Genomic DNA, 15,076 nt, shown 5'->3' with positions numbered 1-15,076 from the left:
CGCTTGCTGATTCCATAGCTGGGCTCCACTGCTGGCTTCCTGCGTTGCATCTCGTAAATAACTCTGGATTTCAGTTTCATTTCCCAGACCTGTTTACACCTTGCCAAAAATAATTATAACCTCTGAGACTGGGGTTTGGCTGGGTGAGAGGGAAGAGAGCACAGAAAAAAACCTGCAGTCCGTGGGTTTTTGATGCGCTTTCATCAACACAGCGCTGCCGGTGGGACTGGGATCTCCCTTCTGTGGCATGAATCAGGCTGTGCTCACATTCACCCAGCATTGCTCCTGTTCTGGGCATGAGGTTTCTTCCCCTTCCTCTGCTCAGCATCATCTTAAATTCATGTCCTGGGCGATGCCTCCCTCGCCTGTTTTATTACTTCTTAATGTGTTTTCCCAAGTATGTCTCGCGCTCGGATAAACCTCTCCCGGTTTCCTTGACTCCAAAATTGGCTCTTTTTGCAGCCTTTCTCCTCCAGCTGCTGCTCTGCATCCTTCCCTCCATCCATGCAGTGGTACTTTTCTGCTTCTTAGCATGTTGGGGTTTTTTTTTGAGCACTTTGCTGCCTGCTCATCCTCCTCCAGAAGTGGACGGGTGCCCTGGCTCCCGGTTTTCCATCCGAGCCGACGTTCGCCGCAGAGCCGGTGAGGAAAGGCAAAAGTATTTTTAGTGTTCACTTCTGTGAGCTGCTCAGGGGGCCGCCCACAGTTGAGTATTAAAATAATGGCAGGGACATTGGGTAAGCTTTGCAGCAAAATGTTGAGATGCAAATTGCCATCTTAAGAGCGGGCCTCAAGGCGATTTTTTGGCAACGCACGCAGAGCTCCAGAGCAGTGTGTTTGGAATAAAGATTGCAGCAAGAGATTTCACCCAGAGGGCACGTTTGTCTCCTTTGTTCTGAAGCTTATCAAAAGCTGATAATTTGGTGTTGGAAGCCAAGAGGGTGAAATGTGTGCACCTTTAAGAAGGTGGTAGATTAGCATTGGCAAACCAAAAAAATAACGTCGCCTCTGTAACTTGAATTTCCAGGGTTGCAGAAGAAATAAATCTGCTGTTTCATAAATCCTGAGCACTGGCAAGGGAAAGAGGTGGTTCTGATGGCTACGCAGTTGGTTTGAGAAGATTAGAGGTATTATCTGGTAATAAATGAGCTTGTGCCAGTTGACTCAGTGCTGCTCTGACTTTTATCTTCAAGTTGGTGATTGGCTACTTGGCTGTTTGAAACCTTGCAATAAGAAACTGGCTAAAATATGAATCCATTTTTTAAATTATTTTATTTTCCTGCTTTCCTGGTGGAGCAACTGGGCAGGAAACAGCAGTAAATTAGATTTAAAGCAGTGGTTTCATGGCACTTGATTTCCCACTGTGCAATCTGGTCCTTTGCCCACCAGTACAAGGCAGAGGGACCATATCTCCTTTCTGCCACCAAGCTCAGTTCAATTCCATAGCTATTGTTGAGATGCTGTGAGGGTTTTCAAGTAGGTACAGAAGTTATCCTGTGTCAGTAAGGACAGAAATCACTGACAGAAATTAAGAGAACCTATTACATCCCATGGGACCACTGACTAAAAGTTTTTCTATTGAGTATTTGAGGACTGAAAAGCAGGTGGCAGCTTTAGCCTCTTGGCAACGCCTTCTTCTTCTTACCCGCTCTTGCCTTTTGTTCCTATTTCATCCTTGATTCTTGTTTTGAACCTTATTTTACTTGCTGTGTCTCTTTGTGCCATCTAATGATGCATTGAAGATATCATTGATGACTTGAACACTATCAATAGTTCAGGTGATTTCCCTCCTCTTACACACATCTCCCATTACAAGACCATTGTGCTGGTGATGGGTTTGATTCAACAGATATTTTCTGGACAGAGTTGACCAAATTTTTTGGCTTGTGAATCATTAAAGCATCCTCAAGCATTGAATAGAAAGGCTGGAAGACTGCATCTTCAATACTTTTTTCTCTGGTGTCTCAGGGACTCAGATAAATAATCAGAGCTGAGGTGTGTGTTGGACTTTTCCATCCCATTAAGTCATCATGGATGTGATGGGATGAGTGAAGCCAACATTGCCAGCAAAATGGTAGGAGGACATACCCTGGAACTTGATTTTCTTCATTGTACATCACACTGATGTTAGATTTCAAGAAATCTTGGTTGACTTAAGAGATCTCTGTTAAGAGATGAGTTGAAATTTTTGGTTGAAATTGAGGAATTTGTGTCCAAGTTTGGTAGAATTTTAGATAGAAAAATGCCAGTTTTAGAGCCTGGCAGTCAGAGGTAACTAAATGTGTGAGTGCTTGTTTAGGGTACAACTGCTGAATGAATAAACTTCACACAGTTTTAGTTTAATTACTTGTAAAATGAAAGTTTAAAGAGCCAGAGGTCTGCAGACTTGTCCCAGTGAGGTGATCAGTTGGGAAGTGAACTTGAGTCCTTTCATTTATTCCAGTTCTTGAGGAGAGAGTGCTGTGGTTCTTCAGGATCTAGGTAGGTTGAGGAAATTTGTGTTTTCAGTATTATTATGGTACAAATCCTCTGGAATTCTTGGGGAAGGGCAGGTTTGTATCACAAGAAATGCCTGGCTCTAGGATTGGAAACTTCCAGCAAATGAGGCAACTTCTTGTGAGCTTTGGGTTTTATTTGGGATTATTTTTGTTTGGTTCTCTGAGATTTGTACAAATCTGCACCTCTTGGAGTCTGGAAAGGGTTAGAGGCTGGAGAGGGATGATATTCAGTGTAAACAGAAGTAGTTGGTAAGTAAATTCTCTTTCTTTTAATGTAGTATGGAAGAACCAGGTGACTTGGCCCTTGTGGGAAGATGTTCTCCTGACTTTGATAGAAGTTTGTGTTGATCAGCTCTTATTTCACTTGCATCCTTTTACTTTAATTATTCATTCCAACACCAGAAGTCTTTTAAATATCAAATTTTGAGGGTGTTCTGTGCCAGAACTGCTTGGTTTAAGTGCAAATCCTGTTGGCAGGCATCTCAGGAGCTGCTGCCTTCCCTCCTTCATAACCCTGTCCTCTCTTGTAGTTTTACCCTCCTTAAAAGTCAAACAGATTTGGCAAAATAGCAGAACACTCTAAAACATTCAAAGTACATAGGATCTCAGAAAGTGGTGGTCTAGAAAGTGCTGTCAGGAGTATAAAGCCCTGTGAAAAGCTACTGAACAAGTATAAGAAAACCATCACCCATGAACATTTGTAGGGATGCTTTTAATTTTCTCTACACCCTGTTTTGTTTTGTTTTTTTTTTTTATGTGATATTTTCAGGGATCTTCACAGCTGACTGTCATGCCCATGTTTCTGTCTCTCCAGATTGTCACTACTTTTCCTGATGTTTTCCATCCAATCTGTGCTCAACTCTTTCTGCATTCAATCTCTTTATTTTAAGGTCTTTAATGCGGGAATCATCTCCTTACTTGGTATTTATACAGCACATAATGTGATGCAGATCTGATTCCAAAGTGATGGTGTTGATAATACTTTCAAATTATTCTTGTTGGAGTTAAGAATCTTGGGAATGCTGTTCTTTTATACTTATATATATATATATATATATGTGTGTGTGTATCTATAAATATATGATGAATATATATTGGCTAGGGACAAAAGAGACAGCAGCCTGTTAAAATTTGAAAATCTCACAAATAATAAGAGCTATATATGGTTTTTTTTCTTTTTTTCTGTCCCTCCCTTGTTCCCTTGGCTCCTTTGGTAGATATATCACCTGCTTTGTGTGGGGAAACCAAAGTGCCAAAATGGTGAACTCTGATCCCACTGGGTAAGAAACATTTTTGTAAAGCTGTGCATTTAGACTAATTCTGTCTGCCATAAAATGTGCTGAGGATTTGTGATCCTCAGCAGGCATTTGACAGATCTTAACTAGTTATGCTGTGTCTTGTCAATCAAAATTAAACGCCTACCTCACTCCTTCCTACTTTCTCTCTCTTCCAGCTTTTTTATTTAGGTTGGTCATTAAAATTGCTCATAACCATAGAAACGAGGAAAACCCGCCTCTTAAGTTCCAGATCTTTAGTGTGATATTCCTGTACTGACATCATGTGAGTTGTATATAAGATGGTTAAAAAAAAAAAAAGACACAAAAACCCCTGCAGGTAGGCAGAATTGTCATTAATTTCACCCCATAACAGACTCCCTGTGGGTCCCAACCAAAGCTCATGTCCCTCTTCCATTCTTTTATGGTGTCCAGCATCCTGAGAGACTCTGCTGGCTGAGAAGATAAAGCTGGTGAAGAAAACAGAGAGATCTGTGGGATGAAAAGGGTGGGAGGATGAGATAAGGAGAAGTTAGGTCAGCAAGAAGTTGCATGGGCGACTCCGTGCTTGTTTATAATTTCAGTATTGGGTTTTTTTCCTTCTAGGGCTGCATGTACCATGCTTCACACACAGGTGTTGGGTGCTCTGAGAGATGGGCATAATATTGGGATTTCTGTAAAACTGGGCCACCAGGTTTCTATACTTAAGGACCCGAATCTCTGCTTGGCATGTGTGGCATGTGGCTTAGCTTGGTCTGAAGAATTGCAAGGTTTATTGATTTCGTTTGCAGAGGCTGTTAAAAAACACTTGACCCAAGGTGATAGAAACTCTTAGGACCCACAAACATCCTGAGATATTAGTGCTGGATTCTGTCTGCTGGACAAATAATGCTGTTTTCATTTGTAGCCTGATTGTTCCATGTGAAATTCCTAGAGACAAGATTTTGTAATTTTTTTTTTCCCTATCTGAAGTTACACTAAATCACACAAATATTAGGGTTTTTTTCAAGTGGAATGAGTAATCAATCAGATGAAAATAGTTTGCCATAGCTGTTAGCATTACTCTCTATAACTTGCTCAGTTTTGCTCTTTTTATGAATTTTATAGGAAATTGGTAGCACATGGGAAACAATAGAGATGGTCAAGGAGAGACTTTCTCCTCCTTGGTGCAGAGCTGGTAAATGTACATGGTGGCAGAGCTCGAGGGATCCTCTGGTGCTTGCACTTTCCTGGGTCCTCTGAATGTGCTGAGATGTGGTGTGCATCAGAGAAGGAGAAAGTCAGAGAATCATAGAAAGGGCTTGTTTCAAAGGTTGTGATTTTTTTGCATAAGAATTAAGTACTTTTTATATGAATGAATCATAGAATTGGCTGGGTTGGAAGGGACCTCAGGGATCATCAAGTCCAACCCTTGATCCACTCCCGCTGCAGTTCCCAGCCCATGGCACTAAGTGCCACATCCAGTCTCTTTTTAAATATCTCCAGACACGGAGAATCCACTACTTCCTTGGGCAGCCCATTCCAATGTCTGATCACCCTCTCCGTAAAGAAATTCTTTCTAATATCCAACCTAAACCTCCCCTGGCACAACTTGAGACCCTGCCCTCTTGTCTTGCTGAGAGTTGGCTGGGAAAAGAGCCCAACCCCCCCCGGCTCCAACCTCCTTTCAGGGAGTTGTAGAGAGTGATGAGGTCTCCCCTGAGCCTCCTCTTCTCCAGCCTGAACACCCCCAGCTCCCTCAGCCTCTCCTCATAGGGTCTGTGCTCGAGTCCCTTCACCAGCCTGGTTGCCCTCCTTTGGACCTGCTCCAGGACCTCGATATCCTTCCTAAACTGAGGGGCCCAGAACTGGACACAGGACTCGAGGTGTGGCCTCACCAGCAGATTGACAATCATAGAAAACGCTGATGCTAGTGCAGGTTGGAGCATATATCCAGGAGCTACCTCTGCTTTTATATTTTCCTAAGAGAAATCCAGAAAAAAAAAAAATCGTTTCCAAAACTGCTGCATGTGTATGCATAGACTTTGGTTACCAATGTGGAGATGTGAACCTGTAGGCAGTGGTGCTTCATCCTGATGCTTACTTAGATGTGTTCCAGAAGGACTGGGAGTTGTTTAATCATCCTACATCTCCTTGGTGGCAATGTACACACTTTGTCTGTCACTGTGCAGTGATTGCAAAGACTGAAGGCTGCCTCCTTGAGTAACTGCAGTGTGTCTTGATGTTTGGAAGGGCTCCAGGATGGAGATGAGGATTGTTCCTGAGGTAGTTGGATGTGAAAGTTTCATTATTGTCTATAGGAAGGCTTTTCTCTTGGGAAGATGAATTTTGACCTTTGGCCAGAAAAATAACAAGGAAGAAGTGTTGTGAGATGCAGCATGACAAGGTGTTGCTGAGCAACATCTTAAAATGTAAAGGTCTTACTTATTTACCCTATTTTCAGAAGCCAGCACTTGGCACTGTATTTTACCTTAAAAGCTCAACTTGCTAAGATGGAATATAAAACATGAGATTGCTAAACAGGGGAAATGGCAATTGTGTGAAATCACAACCTGCAGAAAATGAAAATTACTTGCTCTGTTTCCCTGGTCGTCCTCTAATGTTTGCACCCTGAAATTAAAGGGAAGCAGTGGAGTTTTTTTTTAAATGTATGTGTTACATTGTCAAGAGATATTGTGTAGGCCCAAAGTGAAGCTTGCCTAATATACATATTTTTCTTTAACAAATTCACAGGGTGTGAAAAATCCCAAAGGCAGCTGAATCTGAAGATATGGGTAAAACCTCAATCTTGGGAATGCTGCACTTCAGGCTGGGGGAAAAAGAGTAGATGAAAACCTGCATGGACTTTTCACTTCTGATTTTCTTTTTTTTTTTTTCTTTTCCCTGAACAGAGACAATACTGCTGAGACAGCCCTTGAGTCCCCTGGGCTATTGCTGCCTGTTGCCAAACAAGTGGCTCCACACACTTGGGAATAAAGTTGTGGGTGAGATTTTTATATTTTTTTTTCCTATTTTCTTTCTTTTGTAATCTTTCCTCTTTCAGGTTCTTTATTTTATTGTGGTTGTTTTTCTCCCTTTAACTCAGAGATGATACAACATCTTGTAGACTCAACCCTTGGAGTAGATGTGTGGGAGTGTTGTGGGCTCAGTGCTTGCAGATGTTCACCTCTGGATGGCATCTTCTATTTTTGTGGTGGTTTCTTTGTTTTAACTGGTTAACACTGGGTGATCTTCATGCAAATTCTTCCCCTGACAGCTGATTTTGCCTGACACTTGGCTGGTTCATTAAGCTCCAGGATGGTCCCCACTGGCGGTGTGTTGACTTTTAGTTGGGCTCTCTGGCAAGTGTTAATGGGTGCTCTCTGCTAGGAACAGATGGTCAATGAACATTTAATATTTCAAGGCATAACGGACTGTATTTGTAAAACCTATAGAGTTTTTAATCAGCAGAAATAGTTTTCTTAAACTACATCTGCTTTTCCCACCTGGAATACCATTAACAGTAATTTGTATCGTGTCTAGAATAGCTGTTTCATGTTACTCGAGTTTAATACTAGGAAATAAGTCATTTCTTGGCTATTTTTGGGTTGGTCTCAGTTTCTCCTGCAGAGAATACTTTAGAAAGTGTTCTAGACTTAGAAAAAAAGGAAAATTTTATATACTTTTCAGAATCAATTGGTTATCTTGCACTTAATTCTTAGACAAAAAATCACAACCTTTGAAGCAAGCCTTTAATGGTGATTTTTTTTTTTTTCTTCTGCCACTGTTTTCTGTATAGCATGGGGAGAATTGGCATGTTCCAGCCCCACTGTGTCTACAGAGCTAAGCAGATTTGCAACGTTCAGTAAATAGTATGCAAAAAGTATGCTTATTAACATCCTGAGTAATCACCAACAACAGAGTAAATACAAGGTTAATGAGATTAACGGGAAAGAGGAACATTAAGTGTTTGAGTGCTCCTCCCCATGGCCCCATAGCTGGTGGCAGCCCTTTTGCTGTTGAGGAGCCCAGCATGGCTATAGATTCAATAGTGATTTTGCTGCTGTTCCCTATACAGTACTTAATGAGTTCCTACTGCTGGAGTTTTTCTTTAGATACTGTATAATGTTATTAAATCCCACTCCCTACAAGAGGTTTTGAGGTTTGGTTGTTGTTTGTTTTATTTTATTTTTTTTAATAAACCTTTATTTGTGTTTTTTCTTTATTTGTTTCTACTGCTAGAGTACAGTGATAAGGAGTCTGATTAGCTGTTGTCTTCCAAATTCTTGTCCCAGGCATCTGGTACCCTCCTACATGTCTCCTCAAGGCCACCAGAGGAGTTGGCCCAAGGCTTTTCTAGGAAATGTGCTACCATCAGAACATTGTGCTCAGAAGTACATTAAAATTTAACTCTTATTTCTGATCATAAGCTCCATCTTGACATGATTTAATTTGCCCTTTACCTTTCTTCTTCCATGTGCTCTCCATCACATGTTCTCCATCAAGTCCTCCAGGGAGAGAAAAACCCATTTCCAAGCAAACCACTGACTTTTTATTTCTACACTAGTAGTATCTCTCCACCCCTCTCTTCTCCAGGTTAATGGGTTTTCTGGACATGGTGCTCTCTGTCCATCTTCCTTTAGCATCTTCTGGTACTCATCAATGTGTTCACTGTTGTTATTGCCTCAGAACAGATTTGAGTTTTCTCCACCCAAAACTGCATCTGCGTGGTTGACTCAAAGCTCTAGGCACCGACTCCCCTTACTGGTCAGTAGACAAATTGCAGCCTATTTTTTCTATTTTAAATGAAAATGCTTTACCAAGAAACCTATTTTGGTTTTGCCCAAGATAAATCTTGTACTTCTGACCCTAGCTTTTCTTTTTAACTGTTGTTCTGATTAAACCATGAACCTTCAATTTAAATAATTCAGGTAGAGTATGGGCAATGCATATTGTCTAAATGAATTATTCACCTCAGCTTTTGTTTTTATTTCTTGGGAGGTTTTGGGGGTATTTTTCCTGGTTTTGTTTTTTTGTTTTGATTTTTTTTAGGTTTGTTTTAGATTTTTTTTGTGGGTTTTTTTTTTTTTTTTAGTATTGCAACTTATTTTCCTCTTATTTCAGTTGAGTAGGGCAGTAGTTTCTGTCTCCTATCAGCTCTTGCATTTGAGTTTGAGGATGACTACTGTCAGCTTTGCCTGGGGTTAGGATTTGCTTTCCAGACTGCATTCCTGGAAGTCTTCCCAACATTTTGGTATTGGTTGGGCAAAGCAGAAAAGCACCCAAGTGTTTCACCAGTGCTGTGAGAGGGAGGAGATGGTATTCCACCAAATTGCTGTCCAACAACAAAGCTCAGAAAGGTCCTCTGGGTTCACCCTGACATAGAATCATAGAATTTGCTCAGGCTGCAAAAGACCTTCAAGATCACAGAGTCCAACCTAGTCCTAACCCTACTACCCTATTTCTGATGAACCCCACTACTAAACCCTGTCCCCAGCCAGCACATCCAGGTGATAACAACCACATGATGGGGCAGTGTTTTGCTGTGCTAGAGAACTAAGAATCATAGAATAGTTTGGGTTGGAAGGGACCTTTAAAGGTTATCTAGCCCAAACCTCCCTGCACTGATCAGGTTGCTCCCTCAGCTAACCTGATTCTGAATATTTCCTGGGATGGGGCATCTATAACTGGGCTATGGGCATCTATAACCTCTCTGGGCAAACACTTCCACTGTTTCCCTCACTCTTGTTTAAAAATATTTCTTCCTTAAAAGCTAGGAAGATGGGGCTTTGATAGAAACAGTTCCTTCTTTGCCTTGTGAAGAGATGATATAAGACAGTCTGAGGGAGAAGAAAGCAGCTCTTAAGTTCTTCTGTGGGATAATCTCTCTCCTCTTTCTCCCAGTTCCTGGTATGGTTGGTAACTGGGAGACTGCTTTAATTCAGTGGTGCTCTCTCAATGCTGAGGCTTTGGCCACGAGTCCCATTATTGGTCAGGCTGCAGAGACCTCACACTGATGCTTCCATATGTTGCAGAGTAGTTGGGCAGAAAGATTGGTGATCTGCAGGACAGCAAGACCCTCAGAAAGGGAGGAAGGCTTTAAAATGAGTGGGGGGATTGCTTAGAGTTTCATTTTGATCTCTTTGCTAAGAAAAAGTGACAGAAACAGCAAAAGTGTGTATGGGAGAGCAAGGGAAGGGCTTGCACATGTTCCTGTGTGAGGGGAGGGGAAAGTATTCAGCTTGCTGCAGTGTGTTACTAATATTTGTGTATGAGCACTTCAGATTTAACAAGAGATGTGAGAAATCTGTTTTGTAACCTCCTGAGTGGATGATTAAACCTTCCTTCTTTGCTTCTTTTTCACTGTGGCAGTCTTGAAGCTGCTATGCTTGTTTTCTTAAGAAATCATATTAAAAGCAAAGAGTGGCTTCATTATTTATTTATTTCTGCTTGGAAGGAGCTTCTCTGACTGTCTTATGCAAAGGCACTTGAGCAGATCTCTCAGATGGCCAAGAAGAGGACAGAAAAGAAAATACTTAATGGAACATAAAGTCCTTTCTGGTTTTGCCTCAAAAGTAGAAGCCACTTGGCTATGTGTATGTATCTAAACAGTTCTTATTCACATGATGCAACCCTGCTTTATCTGCCTGCTGCAGAAATGCCTTGATCAGTGGTAGGAACTGATCTAGGCTAATTCCCAAACTGTTCCAGTGATAAACACAGTGCCAGTTTCTTGCCACCTTGATTATAAATGTTGCATCTTTTTACATTTGTGTTTTGTTTTAGTTTTGATTTAATCTACTTGAAGGTTAAGAATTAAAGTGATGCAAGGCTGTTTCATGCTGGGCTATACTGAATGAGAATAATATCCCATTAAACCAAGAGTCTTTCCTATGCATTTTGCAGCACTAGGATGCTTTGGAAACAGGTGAGATGACTGCTTTGGCTTTAATTCTCCTAAAGACATAATACTGGATTACAGAATTTATGCAAGCCTGGCAATTGAACACAGATTTCCTGAATTGCAAAACATCATTTCAGTGTCAACACCTCCTTCCTGTCTATTTAAAAGTGAAACAATGAAGGGGATTTGATGTTGTTGTGTACTTGCCTTCAAGGTTTGAGGCCTGAGCTTCTTTAGTCTTCACGTGCTTGCTGAGTCAGGAATATTTATGGACTTGAATCCTCTTGTTTTGGCTCTGTGATAGCCAAAGGTGAAATAAAATTGTGCATATATTGGGCCTTGTTTAGTGTTCATAATCTGTTGTTGCTGAGGTGTGGGTTCCTGCACACCTCCATGGTCTGCTTTTTCAATGCTAAGGATTTCTGGGGAAATCTGGACATTGTCTGGAAGAATCAACTGAGAAACTGAGCCTGAAAGCTCTCCATAAAATAACGAGCTGTATCCTGTCATGATGGGATGAAGCTGGAGCTTGTATGGCATCATGCCATGGGAATGATGGAGAGGGATCTGTGGTCAAACACCCCATCAGAAACCTCCTTCCTGCATGCTGACAGCATAGACCCCCACAAATATCTGTCCTGCTGTAGAAAGTCCAGCTGATAATCACTGAATTTCAGCAGTGGTGTAGGATATAGGTATTGTGAACCTGTGAAAGTGCAAGACAAGATGCCTGGGTCACTGATATGGTTAAATTCAAATTTATTGGAGAGTAAATGGAAGCAAGGAGATTATCATCAACATCAATCTGTCAGAAGGCTGGAAGCAATTCCCAGCTCACAACAAGTGTTTTTCAGGGCATTAGGTCCTCATGAAGCCTGAGAATCCCACACAGGTGTCTTTGGGAAGTCAGCTGAAGCCTGGGAAGCATGCAGGAATGTGGAGCATGGTGTTGTTGGCACCTTCCTGTACTGGTGAGCTTGCCCCTGTGACTGAGGTAAAATACTTGGAAAGGATTCAACCTTTTAAAAGTTGTGTGAATGCCACAAGTAAGCAAACCCCCTTGTTGAAGTAGCTTTTGATAGTTTGGAGCTTTTCAGCTGTATTTGTTTGTGATATTCCATGCCTTAAGAGTGCACTTTAATGTATTTTTGAGTCATTCTCATCTAATGTTGAGGTTGAGAAAGAACAACCCTGGCTTGCCCACTCCCCCAAACAAAAAGGATGAGAAAAAGTGTGAAATAAACAAAAAGAGCTTGTCATGAAACTTAAATTTACTTAGAAACATCTGGTTTAGAGGGCCATCTTTAGAATATCATTCTGTACTGCTGCACTGCATCAGAGAACTGGGGAACAGCAGCTGTCCTGAGCAGTTCTCTAGAGGTCTGTCTGTAGGTTTTTCTGTTAATCCTGATGGAGTATTTTATCTCAGTGTCTCCAAAGGGTAAAATGAAGGAACAGATACTCTGAGGGATTAATTAAGGCTGGAGAGGGATTGGTTGCAAGGGCCTGGAGTGATAGGATGAGGGGCAGTGGTTTTAAATTAGAGAAGAGTAGGTTTAGATTGGATGTTAGGAGAAGGTTCTTTACCATTGAGGGCAGTGGAAAAATGAACCAGGTTGCCTGGGGAGTTAATTGAGGTCTCATCCCTGGAGATATTCAAGGTGAGGTTTGATGAGGCTCTGAGCACCCTGGATCTAGTTGAGGGTGTCCCAGCTTACTGCAGGTGGTTGGACTGCATGACCTTTAGAGGTCCCTTCCAACCCAAATTATTCTGTGATTCTGTAATATGGAGTGAATTAATTGTGAAAGGCATGGAAAGCTGCAATTGCTGTAGTGGGATTGCATCCACGTGTTGGAAAGAAGGCGGTGAGATTCTGTGTTGTCCATGGGGAAGTTGTGAACCAGAGACTGCTGTAGCTCCTCCTGCTGATGGACTTGGCTGCTGTGGGTCAAGAATTTGTCCAGTCCAGGCATGGAGTACAGGATGAAGACAGCTGGTTGTTTGCTTGATGTGTGCTTAGATCAGATGAAAAGGGGAAGAGTACCCCCAGCTCCCTCGTATTTCGTAGCATCAGTTATAAAAGTAGTTGGAATAAAAACCCTCAGGGGTGTCTCTTTCCTTGCAGTTTCAGTAAGTGCTGAAATCACTCCAAATCCTTGTGCTTACAGTGAGGATGTGGTTTCTTGGCCCCAGAAGATCCATCCCAACATCTTCCCCTGGCTCCCAGTCACAAGGCAGGAATAACACAGACCACTGAGCAAGGAGATGCTTTCTTTAAGAAACATCCAGGATATATTTTCCACTGAAACTTAAGCTTTCAAACAACAAACAATTCATTCAGCTCCTCCCAATCCCAAAAAGGATGATCAGGGGGCTGGAGCACCTCTCCTATGAAGACACTGAGAGAGTTGGGGTTATTCAGTCTGGTGAGGAGAAGGCTCTTATTGGAGCCTTCCAGTATCTCAAGGGGGCTACAAGAAAGCTGGGGAGGGATTTTTTTAGGATGTCAGGGAGTGATAGGACATAGGGGAATGGATTCAAACTAGAGGAGGGGAGATCTAGATTGGAAGTTAGGAAGAAGTTCTTCACCAGGAGGGTGGTGAGACCCTGGCACAGGTTGCCCAGGAGGTGGTAGAAGCCCCATCCATCCCTGGAAGTTTTTAAGGCCAGGTTGGATGGGGCTCTAAGCAACTTGATCCGGTGGGAGGTGTCCCTGCCCATGGCAGGGGGGTTGGAACTGGATGATCTTTATGTTCCCTTCCAACCCTGAAAATATGATTGTATGAGATGCCTAATGAGAAGCTTACAAGGAGAGGATAGGGGTGTCCTCTGAAAAGGAGTCTGAGGGGATTGTTCTATACAACCACCTGAAAGGAGGTTGTAGCAGGGTGGGTGTTGGCCTCCTCTCCCAAGTTACAAGTGACAGAACAAGAGGAAATGGCCTTAAGTTTTGCCAGGGGAGGTTTAGATTGGGTACTGGGGGGCAATTTCTTCCCTGAAAGGCTTGTCAGGACTTGATGATCTTAAAGGTCTTTTCTGATCAAAATGATTCCATGATTCTATTCTGTCAATGCCCTGCTCCTGCAGGACACAAGACCAGGATGGGAGCCAGACCAGGTAGCTATTCCCTGGGGGTACTGACACCTATTTTGGGGTTATTCTCGTGACCCAGCAATTTTTGGAGCAGTCCAGGTGTTATTCTGCTGCCCGAGCTTGGTGGTGGTTTTTTTTGTCACCTTCTCAGAAATAGCTCTCAACTCAGCTTGCTTTTTTTAGAAAAGTGCTTTCATCATTTGTAATACTAAAGGCTCTCCTGCAATGGAGGAGTTTTTTGGCTGTTATTTTTAACTGAATGTTTCATTGATCTGATTTATGGCATGAGCTGCTGGCTGCTGTGTTAGGATGAGAGCAGAGAGCTAACTCTGTGGTGTGGGGTGGGAAAGGAGCAGTGTGGGAAGGTCTTGAGTTATCTTCCTTGTCAGAGCTAATGCATCAGTGAGCTGCAGCCCAAACATGCCTTTTTGCATCATTTTAAGCCAATAAATTCAGGGCTCTGCTGTCTTTAAAGTGAATCCGTGGGCTTCAGCCCCATCTGACCCTGGTGTCCTGATGTCTCCCTGCTGAGCCAGGTTGAATGCCTGATTCCTTTCAAATGAAACCCTACCAAAAATTAAAAAGTAACTTAGGGTTTGGGGAGATGAGATGCAGTCTTAAGAGGCATCTTGCTGTTCTTGCTTGGTTTCCCAGCTGGGGAAGCTGAGTGCCAGCCATCAGGGCATAGACTCATAGAATGGTTTGGGTTGAAAGGAACCTTTGAAGGTCATCTAGTCCAACTCCCATGCCATGAGCAGGGACATTTTCAACTAGATCAGGTTGCTCAGAGCCCCATCCAAGCTGTCCTTGAATGTTTCCAGGGATGGGGCATCTACCACCTCTCTGGATAGCCTGGGCCAGTGTTTTGCCACCCCTATCATAAAAAAATTTGATTTTTTGACCCTTTTTTAGTTTAAAACTCTTATCTCTGACCCTATTGCAACATGATGAGACCTTGACTGGAATGGGAGGGTGGAAGGTTGTTTATTCTGGGCAGTGCCCAGCATGGAGTTCAAAGCCTTCATTGTTTATGCTGTGCCACATAGGAAGTGCAAACCAGAACTGGGAACCCCTGAAACCTTCAGTGATGGTTTGAGTGTTTGGCTCAGTCCTATCCAAGACTGTAAATAAAGCTGGAAGCCTGAGGAATGGGTTATTTTTCTACTTGGTGAACCAGAAAATTAAACACAACTGCAGTGTTTGGGGCACGGGTATGAATGTGAGAACAGATGAGTGCTATTAAGTTGTTTTCAGAAGTGGAATTTTTTTTTTTTTTGATGGTCTGAAGTCTCTCACTTTCCTTAAGGCTTTCTCCTGTCTCTGTCTT

General features: G+C 42.3%; 1 protein-coding gene across 1 annotated transcript in view; it reads left to right on the top strand.

Moving 5' to 3' along the window:
- TSNARE1 (t-SNARE domain containing 1) overlaps positions 1–15,076 on the top strand; it is a 522,750-nt gene that overhangs the window by 12,558 nt on the left and 495,116 nt on the right. The window contains exon 2 of the mRNA XM_030446428.1: positions 6,664–6,756. The gene's annotated coding sequence lies outside the window, so the exon portion shown is untranslated. The remainder of the gene's footprint in view (positions 1–6,663; positions 6,757–15,076) is intronic.

This window comes from Calypte anna, chromosome 2 (assembly GCF_003957555.1).
Source record: "Calypte anna isolate BGI_N300 chromosome 2, bCalAnn1_v1.p, whole genome shotgun sequence".
NCBI classification, from domain to species: Eukaryota; Metazoa; Chordata; class Aves; order Apodiformes; family Trochilidae; genus Calypte; species Calypte anna.
The sequence above is the reverse complement of the archived record's forward strand: the minus strand, read 5'-3'. Positions and strand labels throughout refer to the sequence as shown.